This window comes from Bubalus kerabau, chromosome 13 (assembly GCF_029407905.1).
Source record: "Bubalus kerabau isolate K-KA32 ecotype Philippines breed swamp buffalo chromosome 13, PCC_UOA_SB_1v2, whole genome shotgun sequence".
Taxonomy (NCBI): Eukaryota; Metazoa; Chordata; class Mammalia; order Artiodactyla; family Bovidae; genus Bubalus; species Bubalus kerabau.
Window position 1 is genome coordinate 15638037 of NC_073636.1, and position 24613 is coordinate 15662649.

The window sequence follows — 24613 nt, forward strand, 5'->3', positions numbered from 1 at the left end:
CTGGCCATTCCTAGATCTGTCGGTTCCTCCGTGCAGGTCCATTCTCAGCCCTTCTATTCAAGGATCTCACAATCCAGAAAAATCTAACCGTTCATTGCCTTGAAAATATTTAACCTTCTCACTTATTGAGGTTTGTGGTAGGTAAATTGAAATTGTTGATATCTGTGGAAGCAAATCACAATTACACTTTGTTCTGTAGACAAGAGTTGCTCAAGCCTTGGGACTGGATGCAGCTTTCGCGTTTTTACATTAAAAAGTGCAAGTAGAAGTACAACATGATATACGGCAAGTTTATTTGAATTTTTGTTTTAAAAAAGAAACTTTCTCTCTGCCACACTTTGCCCCCTTCCTTTTGCTTCCAGTATCTCTGTGTGAGATATGAACCACTTCCAAACATGTTAAACTTGAAGCCCTACTTAGTTTCTCAGGCTCATTACCAAGGATTTAAAACCTCTCTATTCATTCGACAACAATGGTTTCCATGGCAATTACTGCAACACATGACATTCCCTGCAGCTCTGCTTAAAAATGCACCACAGAAATGGCTACACATCAACTCAATCCTTAGGAAAGGCTAGACGAGGCGGATTTTCTTCTCACTGATGCTGGCCTTGAGAAATTAATAATAATGATGATGATAATAATAATAATAAGTCAATTGATCATTTTGATTTCTTTGTAGAATATTGATTTTCTTCTCCTTTTATTTCCACCCATCACACCTGTGAAGATATAATTTCTTGCAGGAAATCATTTGAATTGCATTTATACAAAGGTGGCTGGGGTGAAGACAAAGTACTGACCATAATTCCCATCATCCCATTACCCCTTTCATCTCTTTCTGACTCTTCATTCATTTTCTGTAGCCCTTTCCCCTTCTAAGAGAGACATAAATTCTGAAATAGTAAGTAGAGTGCCAAAGCAAAAACCCAGACAGAGCAGAGAATCACCTTCTACACAATCTGTCTGCCCATCCTGCCTCCCACCAAGGAGTCAAACAAAAGCTGCACTTACAATGCACCCACAAGAACAAGAAATAACGAGTGCAGTGAATGCCATCCTCAGTGAGGAGACCTTTCGTTGAGCACAGGTGATGTGCAGGTACCATGGCAAAGAGCTTTGCATTAATTACTTCATCACCATCCTGTGAGATCTGTATTTTCAGCTCTGTACAAATTAAGAAATGCATGCTCAGAGAAAAAGAAATTTGTTTGAGATCATGCAGCAGATGAGTCAGAACTGTGATTTTTTTTTTTTTTTAACCCAAATTGACCTGGCTTGAGAGCCCCTGCTCTTGAATTAATTGATAAAAAGACTTATTGTCTCACTCAGATTTGAGAGAAGATAGAGTGGGGAAGGCAATTGCACCCCACTCCAGTACTCTTGCCTTACTTCCCTTTCACTTTTCACTTTCATGCATTGGAGAAGGAAATGGCAGCCCACTCCAGTATTCTTGCCTGGAGAATCCCAGGGACAGAGGAGCCTAGTGGGCTGCCCTCTATGGGGTTATACAGAGTCGAACACGACTGAGGCGACTTAGCAGCAGCAGCAGCAGCAGAGTGGGGAAAGGACAGTCAAGAAGAGGTCCAAGCTGTTATCTGAGTTCTTGGACAGGCCCCTGTACACTGGCTGAGACAATTCTAAACAAGTCTCTGGAGTCTTATCCCTTCATTTCCTTGGGAAATGTTATAACAATGGTGATGTTGACCTGCTTCCCTGGGTTAAGTAACAAGAGACTGTGAAGTAAACAATAGGGGAGAGTTTGGAAATGCTAAGTGGTAGTGATGGTGATCATAAACCCACAGGGAGAGACATATGCAAAGGAAAGACAGAGGGGAAACGCAGAGAACAAGAAAGCTTTAAAACGAATGGGAAGAGGGGCTTGGCCCAGAAAGAATGAACACTGTAATCCAATCACCCTCATTCCGTCAAGCCCTAAGCAGATGTGTTGGACAAGAAATACAGCTCCTGATTCTAGCTTCTGGAAGCTTCTGGAAGACCTGACTCTAGAGGAGACTATCTGGGTCATTCCTGACTGTTTCCAGTTCAGAAATACATACGGCTCTGGAAGATTTTGTGCATGTGTGTTCACTTCCTTACAAGGAAGGATTGTGGACATAGAGGTTTCCTTTCAACAAGCATTGTAATGATGCAAATATCAGTTTTCTTCTGCTTGGGAGCCCATTTATGTAATCATTAAATAAGGAGCTACATTAGCTTCATATTAAGGTAATAGCTATGCTTATCTAATTTTGCATTTACTTTACTTAAGCTAAGTCCTTGATGATGGATGATACCTTTAATTAAAGGTTGGCAATTAATGAAGTGGTTGAGGTTACCATGCTTGACTTTATGTTTATGTAGCAGAAATGAAACATGGAGGACCTTTGTATTGTCTTCTCCTTTTCCTACACTTTAGAAGCTATTTAAAGGAAAACTTTGGAATAATACTCATCCATGTATTTTTGTGAAAAGCATTATTCCGTAAAAAAAGAATGGGATTTTATTTTAAAACTAGAGAGTCGTGTAATACTTCCAACAAACAGATGAAGAAAAGTGCGCTGACTTTAAAATTCAATAAAATTGGTTTAAATCCCAAGTTGCCATTTACAGATCAATTAAATTTTGGCAGATGTCACCGGGTGGGTTCCCTAAGGATGCTGACTCTAAAATAGATATTGGAATATGGGAGATTTATCTGAGAGTGCCCTTGGGATGTACATCCAGGGAAAGGAAAAGAAGGAAAGCGCTAGAAGCAGGATTGAACAGAGAGAGAAACTGAGATTTCCTGTAGTCCCAACAGTTTTCAGCTGGCTCTCTAAGAACCCTAAAGCTGGGGTGACCCTTCAGAATGGTCCTGCATTTAAGTGAGGGGACCAAGCCATTGTCATTCCCACACTGATTAGTCATTGGATGGAGCCCACCTAGGAAGACGCCATGACTTTGGGCAATGGGATTCCTTTCAGCAGACGCACAAGCAATGATCCACCTCCCAGAAGCACCCTCAACATCTGGGGAAATACATTCTAGAAAGGGGATATGGACAGCACATGACAACATCTGAAATGATACATTGTATCCATCCATCCATCCATTTATCCAACAGGTAGTTATGGACCTGCTGCCATCTACAATTAGGGTACCCAGTCATTAAGTGACCACCCAACCAGACCAGGCCCTTACCCTCATGAAACTTTCACTCTGAAAGTCGAGGAAGGGCTTGTACCAAAAGAAAACAAACAAATGAAATGATTGCAGACTGACAGTACTGTAAAGAAAATAGAGTGGTAAGTTAGGGATTCTTGAGAGTTGAGGCCACTTTAAATATAGCCCCTTCAAAAAGAAAAGATTGAAGAATGAATAGACAATAAGGGAGTAGAGAGTGAGGAATTCATTTGAAAACACTGGCCATGAGATAAAGGAAAGAGAGACCAGAGCTGCAGGAGGACCTGGTGTCCGAAAATGTCATTACTATTTTCTTGAGATATTTGCAAGGCAATTGAGTAGAGAGGAAGGGAAACATGGGTCGGGAGAGAAAAGATAACTCAAGAAGCAATGGCAGGAGTTAGTGAAGTAGGGCCTGAAATCCAAACTAGCATCTGTTTCCATAAACAATGTTTTACATGCCTCATCCCCTTGACAGCTTACTGTCTACCACTGTTTTCACGCTGCCGTTATCAGCCTTGAGAAGTTGTGACAGGGAACTTATGCCCACAGAGCCTGGAATTTTTGCTGTCTGGGACTTTACCGCAAAAGTCTGCTGACTTCTGGTCTAGAGGAAGGAAAACAGAAGTACAGATCGGGATGTACAGTGATGGAGAAGAGAAGGAAGTTGCATTTGGTGGCTTCCGTTTCCTCCCATGACCAATTAAATAAGAATGTGAGGAGTTGGGAGCATTTGTAAAGAGAAGTTTTGAAGTTCTTTGTTTAGTGGATTTACCATCAAAGTGTAGTAGAATTCAAAGAAGTGGTATTGATTGCTCCTTGAAGTTCTGGTCACAAATCTAAAGTAAACTCAAGGTTTAAAAGGAACTACCAGTTAGGATGTTATAATAAGTTTGTGCTTTGCCATCACTTCCTTTCTTCCAGCCCATAGCAGTGAGAAATAAAATATAAAAAGAATAAAGAAAAAAGGGTTGATTGAGCTTAGGAAGAAGATAGTCCTCTCAGTTTACTCAAACAGAGCAGAAAAGTAAGACAGCATTTGCAGTTGAAGCTGTGAGGCTGCTGTTAACTGGTCTAGAATCAAGCATTGATGGTTATAAATGTATATCCCTCAGGTTAGGGGATAAAATATGTTTCATTTCAGGCTCTCTTAAAGCTGAGATTGGGTGTATACATCAGTTAGGTTTAGCAGAAGAAACAAAATGTTCTAGAAAGTTGAAGCATAGAGGAATTTAATACAAAGAAAATCACTGGGAAGTTGAAGAAGCAGCTTCTTAGGCTGGGTATCTTGGGATGACTTCCAGAACACTGTGGGACCAGCCACCAGGGGGCCACAACTTTAGCAGCTTTGGGAGCTGCCCTAGGTAAGCAGCTACACAAAACCTGGACATCAGGAGAATGTTGACTAGAAACTGCCTCAGGAAAACACTGCCCTTGCTACCCATCAGAGACAAACAAAAGCTGCAGGAAGATTGCTTCTACCTCACTTGCACTTTCCTAATCCAGCATGCATGTACTTAATTGGCAGAATCTAAATCACATCTGAGAAAGAATTTGTAGCTTTCCGTTTTTCCAGTAGTCATGTATGGATGTGAGAGTTGGAGTATAAAGAAAGCTGAGCACCAAAGAATTGACGCTTTTGAACTGTGGTGTTGGAGAAAACTCTTGAGAGTCCCTTGGACAGCAAGGAGATCCAACCAGTCCATCCTAAAGGAAATCAGTCCTGAATATTCATCAGAAGGACTGATGCTGAAGCTGAAACTCCAATACTTAGGCCGCCTGATGCAAAGAACTGACTCATTTGAAAAGACCCTGATGCTGGGAAAGATTGAAGGCAGGAGGAGAAGGGGATGACAGAGGATGAGATGGTTGGATGGCATCATCAACTCAACAGACACGTGTTTGAGCAAGCTCTGGGAGATGGTGATGGACAGGAAAGCCTGGCATGCTGCAGTCCATGGGGTCGCAAAAGGTCCGACATGACTGAGTGGCTGAACTGAACTGAACCTCTCCAGATAAAAGGAAACAGCAATGAAAGTGAAAGTGGCTCAGCTGTGTCCTACTTCTTGTGACTCCATGGGCTGTAGCCCACTAGGCTCCTCTGTCCACAGAATTCTCCAGGCAAGAATACTGGAGTGGGTTGCCATTCCCTCCTCCAGGGAATCTTCCTGACCCAAGTATTATCCACCCTGGCTCACATGGTAAAACATCTGCCTGCAGTGCAGGAGACTCAGGTTCAAACTTACCACAGTGAAGTGTCATTACATAAATTGTTGCTGACCAGAGCCCCGGGGTCTTTCATTAAAAAGAATTATGAATCTTTTGAAATAAATAGGGGGAGAAAAAAGTCCTCAGGAACAGAAACTGAGTCAGATCACTTCCTGGGTCCGTGAATGATCTGGTGAGCCCTGAAATACCATTGTTGTATTTACACCTGAATAGTGACATGCATAATGTATTTCTGAAAAAGAGTCTAGGCCAAGGAACCACACTGCAGAGTAAGTCTTTTAAGAGTTCCCACTTGTAAGGCTTAAGTTAGATATAAAGGGAACCCAGAAAATTATTTTTTATTGGGGCAGTTTAGTGTCTATTGAGGTCCCCTGTATATTTCTTTTTTCCCCTGGATGTCACTAGGTTAAATCTTACAACTAAATTTCAGGATTCTTGGAATTTATACCTTATCTCCATTGCCTTACAATTCCATCAGTATCCAAGAGTTTTATGTAACTGTATGTCTTCTTTTTTCTTAATATTTTAACTTTATTGGAGTTGTTGTTTGGTTGTAAAGTCATGTTTGACTCTTTGTGACCCCATGGACTGTAGTGTGCTAGGCTATGCTGTCCTTCACTATCTCCTGGAGTTTGCTCAAAGTCATGTCTATTGAGTCGATGATGCAATCCAACCATCTCATCTTCTATCACCCTTCTCCTCCTACCGTCAATATTTCCCAGCATCAGGGTCTTTTCCAATGAGTCAGCTCTTTACACAGTTGGTTTACAATGTTGTGTTAGTTTCCGATGTACAGCAAAGTGATTGCTATACATACATTCATTTTTGTTAGGTTCTTTTCTCATATAGGTTATCACAGAATATTGGGTAGAGTTCCCTATGCTATATAGTAGGTCCCTGTCAGTATCTATCTTATATGTAGTAGAGTGCATGTGTTCATCCCAAGCTCCTCACTTATCCCTCCCCCTTATATCATATTACTCTTTAGGGAAGTAATCTGTACCAAACCAATATTGGATTCTCTTTATCAAGAAATCTACAGTCCAATGAAATAATAGTAGAAAATAGATCATTATGAGTACATACACTTATGTTTTTATTGTTTATATTGATTATAAATACAATATGCAAACATCCTGCAGTATACAGATAAAATCTATCTGTAACATAAGTTTAAATCTGTAAATTAGGCTCAAATTAAACAAGAAATAGACCATTCTGATTAATCAAGTATTTTAGACTTCACCTGATTAAAAAGTTAGATTAAAAATATTTATTGAGCAGGATCTCCCTGGTGGTCTAGTGGTTAAGACTCTGTGCTTCCAATCCCTAGTCGAGAAATTAAGAGTCCTCATGCTGAGCAGTGCAGCTGAAAAATTAAAAGGAAAAAAGTTATTGCACCCCTTGCACATTTAGGGCGATGGTTTCAGTGTCACAAGTAATAAAAAGAAGTATCAGATAATGTCCCTACTTTCCAGAATTTTAGCTTATGTATTCTTAAATTTATAGAATATTTTATAAAAGCCATTCAATATTAAATATTTAATTGAAGTATGACTCAGATTATTTTAAAAATTGCTCTGGATGTTCAGAGCAGAAAAGGATTAATGTGGTCTGATCTGGTCAAAGAGAACTTTAGAGAGATTCTGTGTTTTTAAAGAGAAATTGGAACATTTTAAATGGTTAACGTATAAATTGGGAAACAGAAATGCAGAAGACATGTTTCATAGCATCAACTTCTTAGATAAAGGGTGTTTGTACAGGAATCATGGGGAAATCAGGTTACGTGGCGAAGGACTTGGATGTCAAAGACATTACCCCCCCAGGAGGTATTTGGGGCCAATAGGAGACTTTGGAGCAGATAACAATACTATGAAAGCAAGAAAGTAGGACTAACTGATGACAAGATACAAGTAGGGTTATATAAGAAAGACGTTAGGGGCTTGAAATATTGTTGGTGGTGTAATATAGTGCCAGGCATGAAGGGTTATACTTCTACTCCAAAATAAGGAGAAAAGTGAAGAATAAAGGTCTGAATAAGAAAAACATTAGGATCAACCAACAGACATTCATACTAATTATTAGCAGTGAGATGACAACAAGAAATGAAAAACCAGAGACTCCAGAGGATCCTGCAAGATTCAATTTAGTTAGGAAAACTGGAGTATTTCTCATGAAAATAGTGAAAAACAGGAAAGAAAGCTGCTTTATCTCAAACCAAGCATCCTTATATTTTTGAGGGATAATATGTATAAGCAACCCCAAAATTAGTAGCTGACAATGTGTGTGTTCATGTTTTATCTCAGGCAATAGCTTTTTGCTTTGTCATAATGCTAAGAAATGCTAAGCACATCTAATAACTTTTTCTAAAAAGCAACTTTGACAGTGGAAGAATAAATATTCAATAGGAGCGTAATTGTTCACCAGGTCAGGCATACGGTGAATGTTTCATTGAGCCAGTGCTCCTGATAATGGCGAGAAAGCATAAATAAACAAACACAAGCATGTGTATTACTCATTAAATCATCCTTGATGGGCCTTAGACACTGAATAAAGAGAATTTATAAAAAGCCCAATGAGGTTTAAGGGCTGAATCATGGAAGAAATCTTAGGAAATCCAAGCTTTGTGTTTAGCTTATACTTCTCTTCCTGTTTTGCTCTGTTAACAAAAGTTGTTGGCCTTGGCTAATTGGTGTTTCAAATAGATTAAGGTAATGGACAAAACTCCATTGATGTTGGAGATTCATTCTTGTGGAAATGTAAAGAAATTTTAATCTGCACAGTATCTGATCCAGAAGGTTCTTCTTCTGCTAAGTGTGTTTTATTAACCATGTCAGGAGTTTTGTTTTGTTTTTTCCTTTGCGGGATCCATTCTACCACCAGGCAAAAGGAATACTCTCTCACTCTGTGAGTTCTCTGTTTGACCTAACATCAAGTAACTACCGTCTGTTCCAAGAATTGAAAACCTAGCTTGCCTCTGGCTCCTAAGGTAATGTGTTTAATTTTTTTCTAATTTATTTGTTCCTTTGGTGGCACACAGGATCTTTTAGTTGTGGCATGCAAATTCTTCATTATAGCATGTGGGATCTAGTTCCCTGACCAGGGATTGAACCTGGGCCCCCTGCATTGGGAGCGTAGAGTCTTAGCCCTGGACTACCAGGGAAGTCCCATGTCTTTAATTTTTTAGGTCATATACATCCAATTAAAACAGATTCAGTGCAGAATAAATGATAAAAGGTAGAAGGCTCTCAAAGGACAGGTATTTACTTCAAGTTAAATAAATATGGAAGGGAACAAAAATTAATTTCTGGTTTGTACTGGGAGTATTGGGCACTTTAAAATTCAACAACTCAGAAAACATCTTTCAAGACAGCATCAAAGGAATCCTGTGACCCCTGGCAAGGTCAAGAATCATGAACAGACATTATCTTCCAGATCTGGAGGAGGAAATCATATCAAAGTAGACTTTAAATCAAAGCCAACATTTTATCAGTCTCATGAACTAATAAAAGGGTGCTGTATCTTGAACCCTTTGCAAAAATTCCAAGGGATAACCTTTCCAAGTATCTACCTGCTTCTTTATCTGACTAAGCCTTTAGTCCCAGAGTTTTTCTGCTTCTCATGTGGCCATAACTCCAAAAGCCCTGTCTCATCCCTATAGGGAAATAGAGACCATATCAGGTGCTTCAAGCTGTAAGAAAAGCTAAAGGACTTGGAAGGTCAGATGATTAGGCATAGCTAACTGAAAGTTTCCTACCCATTTCCCCTTTCTTTAAATTTTGTGGTTAACATGGCAGGAGAGACTACCCAGATTGATTTTTAGGTTCTTTTCTTTAGCACAATGTGTGATGAGCTTTGTCGGGCTGTGTTTTGACACCGTATGCACTCGAAGAAGAAGAAATCAACCCCAGAAAAGGCTCTGATGCTCTTAATTAACTAGTCAATATCTCATTAACTATGAATCTACCTGAATAGTTAAGGGAGATGGTGTGCCTTCAAAACAAGCACATGTTCTCCCTGAGTCAAACTCTTGAGTTTGTGTCCAGGGTCTGCCACTTATGAATGTTTCACCTCCAGCAAATTGTTTCAACACCACAGGTCTGAGTTCCTCACCTATACAAAGTAGATAAGAACAGTGCCTGCTCCTCCGGGTTCTGAAAGTGAAATGAGCTAACACATGTGATGCATTCAGTCCAGTGGTTCTCTCCTGCTTGGTGCTCCATACAAGTCAGCTGTTGGGACGCTGTTACTATTCCGACTCACAATGAAAACTTGATAGCAGCACAATAGTACTCTCCTTTTGTGAAACGGCCTAATTTTCCTGGGATTCCTTGTCTATCCTATCACTGTGCCCTTACCATGCTATTTCCCTTATCTGGATTAGCCACTGACCCTCCCTCCACTGAATGCAAACCTGACACAAAATTTAGGATGTTTTCTCTATCTCACCCATTTCTATCCACTCGCATCCTTTCTCTCATCCCTCATCCATCCTGTATGACATATACTACATTATCCTGAATAACCTACGTAAAGTAAATACACCAACATTAGAGTTACTCTTGCCAGTAGAAAGTTTGTGTTATACCTAAAATGTAGTGTTGCTTATGCATATCTGGATGAGAGACATGTTTTCATTTTAGATACCAAACAGAAAGAGGCTATTCTATCCCCAAAGGGGTTTACAAGCCCACTCCATTACTGTAGCAACAAAGCAAGCACTAATCATACCAGGAGAACGCAACCATTAAAGCTAAGGTCTCCGATCACAGCAGAGAGAAACTCAGAGGCAGATACTATGTATACTCAGAGCAAGTGCAGAAGCAAAGACTAAAACAGAGGCCCTGAAGCAAGAAGAAAACTGCTGTGGGCCAAAAGTGAATGAGGACAATATCACAGGACGCACAGAAGAATATCTAGACTGAACTCAAACTATTCACTGAGCCTCCATGGCCATCGGTTATTTTTTCTTACTCAAGAACTGAAGGTGGAAAAATCATAGTCCACTCTTTAGGTGTTTCTAGTAGAAATAAAAATCTGTATGTCATTCTTATTGTAAAAACTGGGTTCAGCTGTTCTCAACAAATCAATTTATCAACTTTCATGAGGTCTTCAATTTTCATACATGACAGAAATAATCCAATGTGAGCATGTACCTGGGGTTTGCCCTACAAGACTATTTCCAGTGGGCAAAATACCATCGAACATCCTCTAACCACAAAACACCATTCATTGTCTTAACCAAATCATTCTTTCTGTATATTCTGTTACTGCCTTTGTGTCTTTCACTAGAATAACTTAGGTTGCTCATAATTTGTACACATATATGGTCCTTCCATGGGTCCAGATACTCTAGGCTTCCAAATCTTTTTTTTTTTTTTTTAATGGGTGATTTGAAAATTTTAATTTCTTACAACCTTATATTTAAAAACAATAAGATATTTTACAATATCTTATATAGATGCTGGGTTATTTCAAATTATTTACTGGGTTCACATTAGCTGTCCAGCCCACAGACTTTTTTTTTAGTAGGGGTATAGTTGCTTTATAATGTTGTGTTAGTTTCCGTTGTACAATGAAGTGAATCAGCTACATGTATACATATGTTCCCCCTCCTTCTTGAGCCTCCCTCCCACCCCCCAATCCCACCCATTTAGGTCATCACAGAGCACCGATATGAGCACTCTGTGCTGTACAGCAGATTCCCACTAGCTATCTGTTTTAAGGCAATGGCACCCCACTCCAGTACTCTTGCCTGGAAAATCCCATGGACAGAGGAGCCTGGTAGGCTGCAGTCCATGGGGTCGCTGAGTCGGACACGACTGAGCAACTTCACTTTCACTTCTCACTTTCATTCATTGGAGAAGGAAATGGCAACCCACTCCAGTGTTCTTGCCTGGAGAATCCCAGGGACGGGGGAGCCTGGTGGGCTGCCGTCTATGGGGTCGCACAGAGTCGGACACGACTGAAGCGACGCAGCAGCGGCAGCGGCAGCAGCAATGTATAAATGTCAGCCTCAATCTCCCAATTCATCCCACCCCACTTCTTCCCACCCAGCGTTCATACACCCATTCTCTACATCTGCATCTCTATTCCTGCCCTGCAAATAGGTCCATCTGTACCATTTTTCTAGATTCCGCATATGTGCATTATACTCATTCTTCCTATCAAAACTGAGAATAATGTCATTCTATTCGGATCATCCCACTCAGTACTTTACATGTTAAGGCTAATAACTCTTATACTTATTAGCTTATACATGTCTTGCTTCTTTAGCTTCCTTATAATCTCCAGGTCTAGAACATAGGAATTATTTTTCCTTCTTTGGAAAACTTCAAAATGCTAACTAGTTCTCTGTGTATAGTGGGATAAACATTTTACTTTACTAAATGACTGAAGAAATTGATGAAAGGCCAAACAAGTGCTTTAAGAGGGATAACAAGTTCCCTCTAGGCTCTTGGAACTTTAAACTGGAAAACTAGAAAAATTCAGATCTTAACAAATTGCTTTAGGAGACTGTCATGGGTTTGCAGTTTGGGGATCAAGAAGGCTGAATGTATATAATCTAAACTCATGAAGACACATACACGTAAGAGCTGTTTTATTCATTGTCTTTCAATGCTCTTCATGTCATTGACTTTTTCCACGGGATGGAGGCTCTAAAGTAAAGAGGGAAAGGAAGACTCATTTTGGCTTACTCTGCATAGATCCTCAAGGATCGATATAGGCTGTTAAGTGGTTACTTAAAATAAGTGTTTCATTGTGTTGCATTTGTTATTGGCCTTAAAACTCCTGGCTGTTGGATAGCTTTGGGATTAGGATAAAAAGAAAACCTATAACCTAGAATAATCTCTTCCCCCCACATTGAAGAGGCAGCATCTTTAAGAGAGGGTAAACTTTGGGAGTCTCTTACCAGAGGCAGTGTTACCCCAGAATAATAAGGATATTCATTTTTTGGTCCTATAATGTTCCCTTCAGTACCATTTTTTAATCTCCTCTGGGAAACAAACTGCCTGATACTTAAAAATACTTAAAAGTTCCAAATATCTGGGAAAAGAAACAAAATTGTTTTTGAGTGGGAGCTGCAGAGTAAAAGAGATATGCCCAAAACACAATGAGGTATTGATGGAATGGCTTATAAATAGAATGCTGGTAGAAGAAAAAAAAAATTGAATTACAGGAACAGATAACAAAGAATGTGAGATACGGATTGACATCTGGGGACTTGGGAATGTGTTGGAAAAGGTTACCATAAATTACATTCTCCTGCTACACAGCAGTAATAGTCACCACACAAGAAAAGTGTGTTTAAATTAAAATTTTCCCTTAAAACACTGCATCACAAAATATGTCTCCATGTGAACTTTAAAATGAGAGAATGAATTGGCAAGCCAATTGAGCCATTTGAGAAGCTTATAATCACTCTTGGATTCATCAATATGCAGACAACCTTATGCAGAAAAAGAGAGAGGAAGGATTTATTCCTTTCCCAGATTCATCTTTGTACTTTGCAAGGATTAGTTTCTTAGTTTTGCTGTTAATCTCTTAACTATGCTGCTATATCGAGCCACTCATCAAAAGGAAGACTCCAGGTCCTATACCTACGATGGATTCACTCAGGAAAGAGTAGGAATATTTTTTTCTAATCTTCAGAGCTCATAACCTGTTCTCCAGTGAAAACAATTTGCATTTTTTCAACATTACCAAGACCCCTAGGTTGAGCGTTCTGGCCATATTGTTGATCAGTTGTGTGACCTTGGGCAAGCTCCTTAACTTCTCTGGTCTTCAGTTTCTTCATATTTAAAATAAAGCAATTGAGCCTAACAATTTTCAAAGTCCCTGGCCATTCTGCAGTTCATGTTAATGGATTAATACATGGCACAGGTCATAATATATACAAAAAAATATGATCTAGATCCTTGTATTTCCCAATTTCTCTTCATAATTGTGTCTCCTGAGAATCAGAGACAAGGCAATGGAAATGGATTAAAAAACTATTCCATTTACTGTAAATATTTGCCTTTTGGTTGAGTCAGTGGTGAATTGATCTCATAGTGACTACATAAACTCTATAGAAGTCAATAGAATTATCTGAAAATATAGTGCATGTGGTAGGGAATGATTTCCCCTTTCTCTTCCTTGTGCTAACATCCATGGGTAGGTTCTAAATTTACAGAAATGGATTTTTTCAGGTCACAATTACAGTGACACAGTTGGGCTTCTCAGCTCAGTGTGGTCATTCCTGCCTTGACATCAGGAATAATGTGTTTTCATTGTTTAAATGTTGGTGAACGACACATATCCTGAATCTCCTGACAAGGATAAGATGTCAATAGTTGTACATAATGATTGCTGTGTAAGATATGTGGTATTTACAAGCTAACAAATGAGTAATATTCACAAACAGAACTGAGAATGTAAATATATTAATTCAATTTGCTAATCCTTGCTACCCAGATATTAGTTTAAGTATAATCTTTAGTTGTAATTTGTATGTTTAAAATAGTTGTAGAAGTAGCCAATTATTTGAGTCAAGGAGAAATCTATGAAAGCTAAGTTGGAAAGAGTGCCAGTTTTGATCCATTTACTATCAAGAGGGTACCTTGAAGGAAAACCCCGAAGCACTGGAACTTGGATTGACCATTGCAAATAGGAGATGACAGTCAAGATGAGAGATGATGAGAAGACTTTGGCAGGGGTGAAAATTGTGTCAATAGCACTCAGAAAAGCTGGCACATCGACACAAGTAACAGAAAAAGACCACTCAGTCTCCCGCCCGCACTCAGGCAAACGGGCCTTTTAGCCACACGCGCCTTCCACAAGAAGTCCTGAGAAAGAGACAAAGCTGAGGAGAGCAGCTGCAAGCATCTCAGAGGTGAATGCTACAAAGCCGTCTCCAGATTCTTTTGAAAATCAAAAAAAATCTCTAGCCTGAAAATTTGATGATTACTAAGATGCCCTCGCATCCTTCCTTGAGAGTTGTGTATTCCAACCAGCAGGAGCAGGACCGCTCGACCCTGTCCATGTTTTCCTGAATCTCTGTAGAACCCCATGAAGGCCCTTTAGCAGTCAAATTTCATTTCTTCTCGACTAGGTTTTCTTGCACACCACCGTGTGCTTGTGAATCCCAGATCGGGTACTAAAGATATTTTAACTATTTGGGATAACTGCTTCTATAGAAAATTCCTTGTAACACTTTAAATGTGTTATCCAAATGTAAATATATTGATGTGAAACCCACTGTTACATACCTTTCTGTGTCTTTAATGAGGCTCTTTGTCATTCCTAGATAACCAAGATATAGGAAAAGCTGGAGCTATTTTTGCTAATGCCTTTAAGAGCTTCTGGGGCTTCAGATTTTTTTTTTAATATATTAACTGATAATAGGCAGGAAACTTAGTGATTATGGAGTTCAGACTTCTCACTTAATAGATGATTCAACTTTGCTATCTAGAATTTTTTTTTTTCCAATCAGCAATCCTAATCCTTTCCAGTTTCAAGTAACAACCATGTTATTGCATTTATTTTGTAATTTCATCAGAATGAGTATTTTCTCTTAGATTTTCAAGCAATCAATAAGCATTTTGTTGGGAGTACTCTTCCTCCTCTCTGAGTTATGTTAGCTGATCTAGGAGATGGAGTGAACTACTTATATCATGGTATTTCCCTAAAAAATCATTAAAATCAGAAAACAAGGTAAAAGAAATGAAGGAACAGGGGCCAGCAGATCCTGAGCTTCTGCTCCATTTAGCCAGGCTTTGCCTTCAGCATAGAAGTAGAGGATTTTGAAAGAAGAAAAGCGATGGTTCTTTTCTATTCAAAGGTGATCAAACCACATCTGGAATAAAAGGTTCCCTCCTGGACTCTTCAATTTAAGAGGAGTTAGACAAGCCGATATGTGCTCAGAGGATAATGAAAAATTCCAAGACCTTGTACCGTAATGACAGATTGAAGAATAATACAGACTTTAAAGAAGAAAAGACATAGGGGATAGTTAAAACTATCTTCAAATATTGGAGGGCTTTGCAGTACAATTGTGTGAAAGAGGATCATGCTCCTATAGAAAGAGATAACCTCAATATCTCTAAAATGGGGAGGGAGGAGGGAGGAGGGTTCAGGATGGGGAACACATGTATACCTGTGGCGGATTCATTTTGATATTTGGCAAATCTAATACAGTTATGTAAAGTTTAAAAATAAAATAAAATTAAAAAAAAAAAAAAAAAAAAAAAAAAAATATCTCTAAAATCAGTGACCTGAGGGTATAAATGAGGACCCATCAATGTCTGGACTTTATTTAACTTCCCCACCCCACTTGAATAACTGCAGGGTTCGGTTCCGCCCTGTTTATGTCTGTGTGCCCTCCGAGTATTTTCTTAGTACTTTCCACTTGTCCCTTCTGGTTTGTTTCCCTTGTCACCTCCATTGCCTGTGAGGGAAGGACTTCAGTCAACCGATGCTGCTGGCAGAAACCCTATTACTCTGCAAGGGGTGTGGTCTCTTCATGCCTCAAAGCTTCAAAACCATTGAAATCCAAACATCTGTGGATCCTTTAGGCTAAACTGATGTTGCTTCCGAATTGGTCTCAGTGAGGAGACCTTCCCCTCTCCCAGTAAAGCCAAGACCTGGTTACTGGGGTAAAACTGGAGACCTGATTCCTTTCCATCACACCCAAGGCAGCTCACTAAAAGTTTCTCTTTTCCAAAAGCTCTTTCTATCCATAAAACATATATTCCTAGAGCATGACACCTGGATGAGAGGGGCTGGGGCTGACATCAGTTTCACATACTCAAAGTCAGGATTAAGCTCTGACCAGAGCAAACTGGGACTGATGAAGGAAGATCCTGGAGATGCTTCAATATAAGTGGCTTTATCAGCTCAAATGCTGGAGAAGTGGGTTTGATCCCTGGGTCAGGAAGATCCTCTGAAGAAGGAAATGGCACCCCACTCCAGTATTCTTGCCTTGTGAAGAGTCAGATATGACTTAGCAGCTAAACAACAAAAACAAAACAACTCATATGTGCTACCTGGAGAATTTTTCCCCTGTCACTGTTCCTGTTTAAGTGTATACTCTATAAGCATTCTCTAGAAAGTGACCTGGAGAAGATGCCAGCAGCAAATAAGTGTTTGGATTAAATAACCTTAAAGATTCCTTCCAAGTCCAAAACTGTAGGAGTCTAATCCTGTCTCCTCTCCTGATGCTAGAATGTTGGTGATAGAGACAGATTAGTAGGGCAGTAAAAACACAGGCTTTATGACAAATACCATGTGATATCATTACATGCCGACTCTAAAATGACAGAAATGAATTTATCTCCAAAACAGAAAGAGACTCACATAGAAAAAAGACTTGTGGTGGTGGTAGGGTTTGCTGGGGGAGAGATGGGATGGGAGTTTGAGATTAGCCGATGTAAACTATTAGCACATAGAATAGATAAACAGCAAGGTCCTAAAGTATTATTGTTGTTTGGATGTGTCCAACTCTTGGGGACCCCATGGACTGCAGTACCCCAGACTTTCCTGACCTTCACTGTCTGCCAGAGTTTGCTCAGATTCATGTCCATTGAGTCAGTGATGCTCTCTAACCATCTCATCCTCTGTCTCACCCTTCTCCTTCTGCTCTCAATCTTTCCCAGAATCATGGTATTTTCCAATGAATTGGCTCTTCACATCAGGTGGCCAAAGTATTCGAGCTTCAGCTTCAGCATCAGTCCTTCCAATGAATATTCAGGGTTGATTTCCTTTAGGATGGACTGGTTTGATCTCTATGCTGTCCAAAAGACTCTCAAGAGTCTTCTCCAGCACCACAGTTCAAAAGCATCAATTCTTCATCACTCAACCTTCTTTGGAAATGGCACTCGGTCTTTGGAAAAGGAAATGGCAACCCACTCCACTATTTTTGCCTGGAGAATTCCATGGACACAGGAGTTTGGCAGGCTACAGTACATGGGATCACAAAAAGTTGGACACTACTGAGCGATTATCATATTCAGTCTTCTTTATGGTCCAACTCTCACATCTGTACATGAAAAAACATAGCTTTGACTATCTGGATCTTCATTGACAGTGATGTCTCTGCTTTTTAATTTGCTGTCTAGGTTTGTCATAGCTTTCCTTCCAAGGAGGGAGCGTCTTTTAATTTCATGGCTGCAGTCATCATCTGCAGTGATTTTGGAGCCCAAGAAAAGAAAATCTGTCACTGTTTCTACTTTTTCCCCTTCTATTTGCCATGAAATGATGGGACCAGATGCCATGATCTTACTTTTTTGAATATTGAGTTTTAAGCCCGCTTTTTCACTCTCCTCTTTCACCTTCATCAAGAGGCTCTTTAGTTCCTCTTCACTTTAGGCCATTAGAGTGGTATCATCTGCATATCTGAGGTTGTTGATATTTCTTTTGGCAGTCTTGATTCCAGCTTGTGATTCATCCATCCAGGCATTTTGCATGATGTAATCTGCATATAAGTTAAATAAGCAGGGTGACAATATACAGCCTTGACGTACTCCTTTACCAATTTGGAACCAGTCCGTTGTTCCATGCCAGGTTCTAACTGTGGCTTCTTGACCTGCATACAGATTTCTCAGGGGACAGGTCGGGTGGTCTGATATTCCCATCTCTTTAAGAATTTTCCACAGTTTGTTGTGAATCACACAGTCAAAGCCTTTAGCATAGTCAATGAAACAGAAGTAGATGTTTTTCTGGAACTCCCTTGCTTTCTCCATGATCCAACAAATGTTGACCATGTAATCTCTGGTTCCTCTGACAAGCACAGGGAACTATATTCAATACCCTGTAATAAACTGTAATGGGAAAGAATATGAAAAAGAATATTTGTATGTATTCTTTATATATATGAATAATAATATGAATGTATATATACATTCTTTATATATATTATATTGTTATATGTATTATATAGGAATAACAATATGAATGTATATATATTACATACATATGAATGCATATATACATTCTTTATCATATTATATATATATTATATATGAAAATAATATGAATGTGTATATATATATTTTATATATACATTTATATATATATATGAATAAATGAGTCACCTTCTGGTACAGCAGAACTTAACATAACTTGTGAATCAACTATACATCAATAAAATAAAATTTAAAAAGTAACACAGGCATTACCCTTAACAAAAAGTAGAAAACAAGGGGTCAGGATGTCAGTAGGCCCTTTTCTTAGTGCTGTTTCCAAGTGTGGTGTGTAGACACTGCATTATCATCCCCTGGGGAGCTTATTAAACTTTTAGATTCTTGGGATGAACCCTTAGAAACCACTGTCTCTCTGTTGGAAAACAATTCTCTCCAATACAGCTTGCTGCAGTGATAATAGCACTCCATTATCTATGCCATACAGCGCAGTATCCACAAGCCAGATGAGACTATTGAGTATTTCAAATGTGGCTGGTATGACTAAAGTACTGAAATTTTAAAATTAATTTTAATCAATTTGAATAGCCACATATGCCTGGAGTCTGTCATGTGGAACAGAACAGTTCTGAAGTCTTAGAAGAAGGGAGTTGAGAGAAAAGTAAGTTTGAGTTGCATAGGATAATGGTGGACATTGTAAGCAAAAACATGAGATTAGGGCCAGGATACAGCAAAAGTTAAAGAGAATTATAACAGGAAGCGACCTAAAAGATCCTCTAGTACAATAGCTCATAACGTTTCTGAGGTTCGGGTACCCTCTGGGAATTGTTGAAAGCAACGGATATTCAGACTCAGTAATATGCTCAGACTAATTCATATGATAAATTTATATGAGGTTTCAGGGCAAGAGAGTTAGTAATCCCTAAAGCTCATCCCTTGTCCCCTTTCCAAACCACAAATCCCTGTTTGGGAATTCCTGATATAGTAAAACACCCCCTCATCTATAAACAGAAAACTAAACCACAGAGCCTCAGGGTTGGCTCAAAATCGTTCATTTATCATCAAACTTGGCTTCCATTTTCTCCCTGTCTGATCCTCTGTACATCTTTCTTTACTGGAGTCACGTAAACTTGTGTTTGATCTGGATAGTAGAGCTAGCTAAGATTTATACATAAAACTCAGGAGTTGGAGTACGCCCACTTAGATTTATTTGAAAGTGCAGTGTTTTTAGCAGCACTTAACCTTGTTCTCCTGTTTTTTGGAAATGAAGGAGCCACTAGTTCGATATTCAAAATGCAGGAAGAACAAGGTGCATTTGACTATCTTTTCTTTCTCTTATATGAATAAAATGTGGTTAAAGTACATCAATAAAGAGACATCTTGCTCCTTGGTGTTTGATTAGGAGAGCTTTTATGCAATTGATTTTCCAAGCTCTTAGTCATAGAGCAGAAAGGTCCCCATACGTTTCGGGAGTTTTAACTGTTAAAAATAGTTTCAGTTGCTGGGTAAATACCAATTTGCAGCAATTGGTAAGAAAAATTTCACATGACTATTTACATACATTGTAGAGAGACCATTAGCATCACCTTGAGCTATCTGTTGTTTTGCTTGTATGTGTGAAGGGAGAAAAGCCAATGCTTAATACAACACTTAGAACTCACATTTGCTATTGTATGTTCATAAATATTAATCTAGAGAGATAATTAGCTCCATAAATTTTACAATTAGCCTTTCAGAAAAGAAGTGGATACTAATAAAAATAAGGCATGCTTGTAAGCATCTCCACTGCAAGTGTTTTCACTCTAACAGCTCGGAGTCAGGTCAGTCTTTGTTTAATCTTTTCCTGAAATAAGCGTGTTTTACACTTATTCCATCTCCTTCTTGGGATGATAGCCTTGCAACAAGGAAAATAGGTTTCTATTCTTAAAATCTAAGTGCCACCTACTTAAAAACTGTTTTCTTTTTTTCTCTGAAATACTTTGGGATGACACAAAGGCCTTGGTTCACCCCCTTGCAGATGATTCCAGATCAGGCCAAGGGAAACGTACATAAGTATATTCCACAAGTGAAATCAACATCTTTATTTTCACATGTTCTTCTGCATGTGTTGATTTGAAACAATGCTCTAGTCCTTAAATCTAAGAGTGAAATCCTACCATTCAATATCAGTTGCAAAATGGGGAGATGTTGGTCCCAAAGTCTAGGTCAAGGCCCTCTTCTAGAAGCTATGTGGTATTGTGGGGAAACTAATCCATTGGAAGTTAACAGTCCTGAGTCCTAGTACAATTCATATTAAGTCTAATTAATATTAACTAAATGGGTAAACTTGGATCAATCACACAATTTCTCTTTCTTTAAGAAAACAAATTATGGCTGTGCTGGGTGTTCACTGCTGCATGGACTTTTCTCTAGTTGCAGCAAGCCAGGGCTACTCTAGTTGCGGGGTACGAGCTTCTCATCGTGGTGGTTTCTCCTGTGGATCCGGGGCTCTAGGGCTTGTGGGCTTCAGTAGTTGAGTCACATAGACTCCGGACATTGCAGCAGGTGGGCTCAGAGGTTGTGTCTCTTAGGCTCTAGAGCATAGGCTCAATAGTTACGGTGTGGGGTCTTACTTGCACCATGGAATATGAGATTTTCCCTCATCAGTGATCAAACCTGTGTCTCTTGCATTGGCAGGCAGATTCTTTACCACTGAGCCACAAGGTAAAGGGTTGTAAGACTGCTCAAATTTTTCTCTTGAGGCAACCTAAAATATTCCCAGGATAGGAAATGATTTTGCTCTCTCACACCAGCCATAACTGATCATTGGTGGAGCCTGAATCCCTGTGTTTTGAAGGACAGCAAGGTCACGTCCAGGGCCAGCCCGTGTTCTGCTCTCAGACCTTGTAAGAAGTCTGACACATGCCAACTTCAGAGACCTGGATTCAAACCCCAGCCCTGCCATTCTCAGCCATGTCACCTTGACGTGGCCTCCTCTGTTCCACATTCATTAAAAAAATAGGGATAATAAAACTTATCTCATAAAGGAATCTGAAGACTAAATCAATAATGTTTGAAAAGCTCATAACTTAAAAGGTAAAAAATATTAGTTCTTTATTCCCCTACATCCCTCGAGCAAAAATTCATATCTGATCTATCGACAGAACTTCCAATTAAGCCAGGGCCATACCTGGAAGATGAGAATAATTGCAAATGGATAATGAGTGAATAATAAAAGAAAACACATATATAATGCTTTGTGTGTCCCTGGCACTGATCTAAGCCCTTGAAAAACTCATTTATCCACATCTGCCCTTTTAGAGATGAATCAACCTAAGACAAAGAGGTGAAATATCTAGCCCAGAGTGACACAGTTAATAACTGGACTGCAAGCATCCATGCTCTTAAATACCTTGCTGAGCTACTCTTGGGATGGAGGCAGGGGGGGTAAGAGGGTGCAAAGGAGTTCACATCCACATCAGTGAGAAGCCCACAGACCCCACCATGATCAAAATGCACACTTTATGTGGCCTTCCTGGGATCCACGGAAAAGTCACAGTGACAGCTGTAGGTAGGACATGCACATATCAGGTACTTTATTCTCCCCCACCTCATTTTTTTGGTAACCAACCTGCTTTATTCATTTCACTCATAAGCTTCCTTCCCTGACCCCCAAAGAGTCTGAACTTGAGATTACTCTTTTTTAAAAATTTTAATTATTTTTAATTGGAGGATAATTGCTTTACAATATTGTTGGTTTCTGGCATATATCAACGTAAATCAGCCATAGGTATATGTGTGTCCCCTCCCTCTTGAAATAGGAGTTTATCTGGTGAGTCCCAGTTTGCATACTGAGATTCGTAGTTCAGTTTTTTTCTTATTCTTTTTCTTGATGGGAGTGGTTTTCCCCTTCCTGGTTTTCCTACTAAAGAGACTGACTTAACTAAATCCAAAAGGAGGAATGAGGGCCTGGATGATGACGAAAAGTAGCTTCTGGCTTTCTGCACTTCGTGGGGAAGACCCAAGGGTGTGTTAGGAAGAGACATTCGCAGCCCCGAGAGTTTATAAGATGATCACAGTGTCAGCTGGCCCCCACACACCCTGAAGAGGAGGAGCTGGCAGGAAAGAAGCGATTTCAACTTTCTGTTTTTACCAAACATAAAATTTTAACTGTTGAAAACAAAGCTGTAACCCACTTCTAACAGCTTACATGTTAAAGAAACACAAAATATGTCTTCCAACAGAACCATTGGTTTTGCAATTGTACATGTTTCACACTTATCAATCTCCTCATGGGCTGGTGGCCCCATGATCCATTCACCCCCCAAATCTCAGGGAGGCTTGAGACCACCTCCCACCCACTAGGATCTTCCCAGTATTGCTATTGAACTTGGAGCCATGGGAGGAAATTTGCTTCAACTTGAAAGCTTTTCACTGAAAGGAAAAGGCAGATCAGTGAGACCAATTACCTTGGTCTGATCTAGGACCCCACACCTGTCATTCACTCCTTCAAACCTCAGAGGAACCTTGTAGCTTCTGTGATTTCGAGGTTGGTCCAGAGGCACTGCTGTGCCACCCTGGGTTACCCGGAAACATCTTGGGGAGCCATGGCTCTCATCTTATGATTTCCTCCAGAGCAGTGATGCTCAGTGTGGTGTCTGGGTCAGGGGGACAAGCCAGGGGCAGCTCTTTCAGGGCTTGTAGATGATATAAGTTTGGTCTTAATAATTAATATTTTGACATTTCAAACAGCTTTAAAGAAATACATTAGACATGTACCTTTATCAAAAGAAGTCATGGACATCCCTGGTGGCTCAGTCAGTAAAGAACCCACCTGCAATGCAGGAGACCTGAGTTCAATCTCTGGATCAGAAAGATCCCCTGGAGAAGGAAATGGCAACCCACTCCACTCCTCTTGCCGGGAAAATCTTATGGACAGAGGAACCTGGCGGACTACACAGACCATGGGGTTGCAAGAGTCAGACACGACTTAGGACTAAACCACAACATTACCTGCAAGTCATTAGGGGAACTAAGAAGCCTCTAGCTATTCTCAGGGTACTCCAGGCTTGATCATGTGATTAAAAAACATACCCTCCTCCCCACTCTGGTGTGGATGCTAATATTAGCAGACCACTGCCTCCTTCCATTGAAATGTCAGTTTAAACTCTCCCTGCATAGCCCCTAGAGCGTTCATCACATCAGCTTACTGCATCACTACACTGTTAACCACTTGGGTTAGGTAACTGTGGTGGTAGCATTCACTCCCATTTGATAGGACAGGAAGCCAAGGAGGGTGAGCATTCAGTGAATAAATACTCCAGGATCTGGCCAGCTGGGGAAGCAAACATGTCCTTTCCACATCAGAGGACAAGAGCCTCTGTCCTCACTGCTCACATGAGAAAAGTTAAGAACCATAGAAATTAGGTGAGTTCTCAAAAGTCATGTAGCCTGTGAGTGGTGGAGAACGCAACTATAATCCAGGTTTCCCAACTCAGTTTTCTATTGTTTCACATCTTACTGCTGCTATAACACTGTCTAAAGCCCCAGCCCTTCCTCAGACACTAGGATCAGTGTCCTCAGGACCCTGAGACTAGTAGGTTTGAGATGCCCACCTCTGGCTAGGCAGCTTTTCAGTCGAGGCAGGAATTTGAGGCAGCCAAGTGCCTCTTCATGGGCAGCTCAGCAACCTTCCACACCCCCACGGAAGCGAACATGGGTAAGGCCACTCTTCTAGGTGTTTGGTCACCTCCAGGGGTGTAAAAGTGCTCCAGGACCCGAGTGCAACACACAAGGAAGACATGCAATCATAAGCACATGCACACACTTGCACACATTTACACACACACACACATGCCAATCTTGTAGCAACTCTACGCCAGGTGATGGAATGGGGAGAAAAAGCTTCTGAAGGTTAATTTGCTATTTTCTTTTTTGTGGCAACAGGGGTCAAGGCTATTTGGAATCCACAGATAATCCCCAATCTTCCCTTTTAGCCATTATTTGCTAACATTTCAGAGAGAAGCTTAGGAATTAAAAAAGTGCCTAAAACTCACCCCGGAGCAAGAAAAACCAGGAACCAGAACAATTTACTAGCTGGATTATCAACCCTACCTGGAGAGTAAGTTCTATAATAAACAGCAGAATTATCAGCCCCAAATTGAGAGTGAGTAGTATAAAGGAAAGCAGAGATGTGCTAAGCTATTTTCATCTCTGGTTCTGTCTTGATAACTTCCTTGCCCTGTTACCATCAGCAGCCCTGAAGGACCCCATGCCTTCAAGCTGGCCCCCCTTCACCCTCTCCAGAATCCCACCAAAGCAGCCTAGACACTTCCTGCAAA

The 24613-nt window shown here is 40.0% G+C and overlaps 1 long non-coding RNA gene across 5 annotated transcripts in view; it reads right to left on the reverse strand.

Annotated features, from left to right (window-relative positions):
- Positions 1 to 6175: 6175 nt before the first annotated feature.
- The window catches only part of LOC129625352 (uncharacterized), a 35157-nt gene continuing 16719 nt past the window's right edge, over positions 6176 to 24613 (reverse strand). For 3 of the 5 annotated variants that reach the window (XR_008701368.1, XR_008701369.1, XR_008701372.1), the window contains one exon: positions 15659 to 18194. This is a non-coding gene — a long non-coding RNA (uncharacterized LOC129625352). Of the gene's footprint in view, positions 6764 to 15658; positions 18195 to 23051; positions 23107 to 24613 lie in introns of those variants that run through there. The other 2 variants (XR_008701371.1, XR_008701370.1) reach the window with 2 other exon arrangements.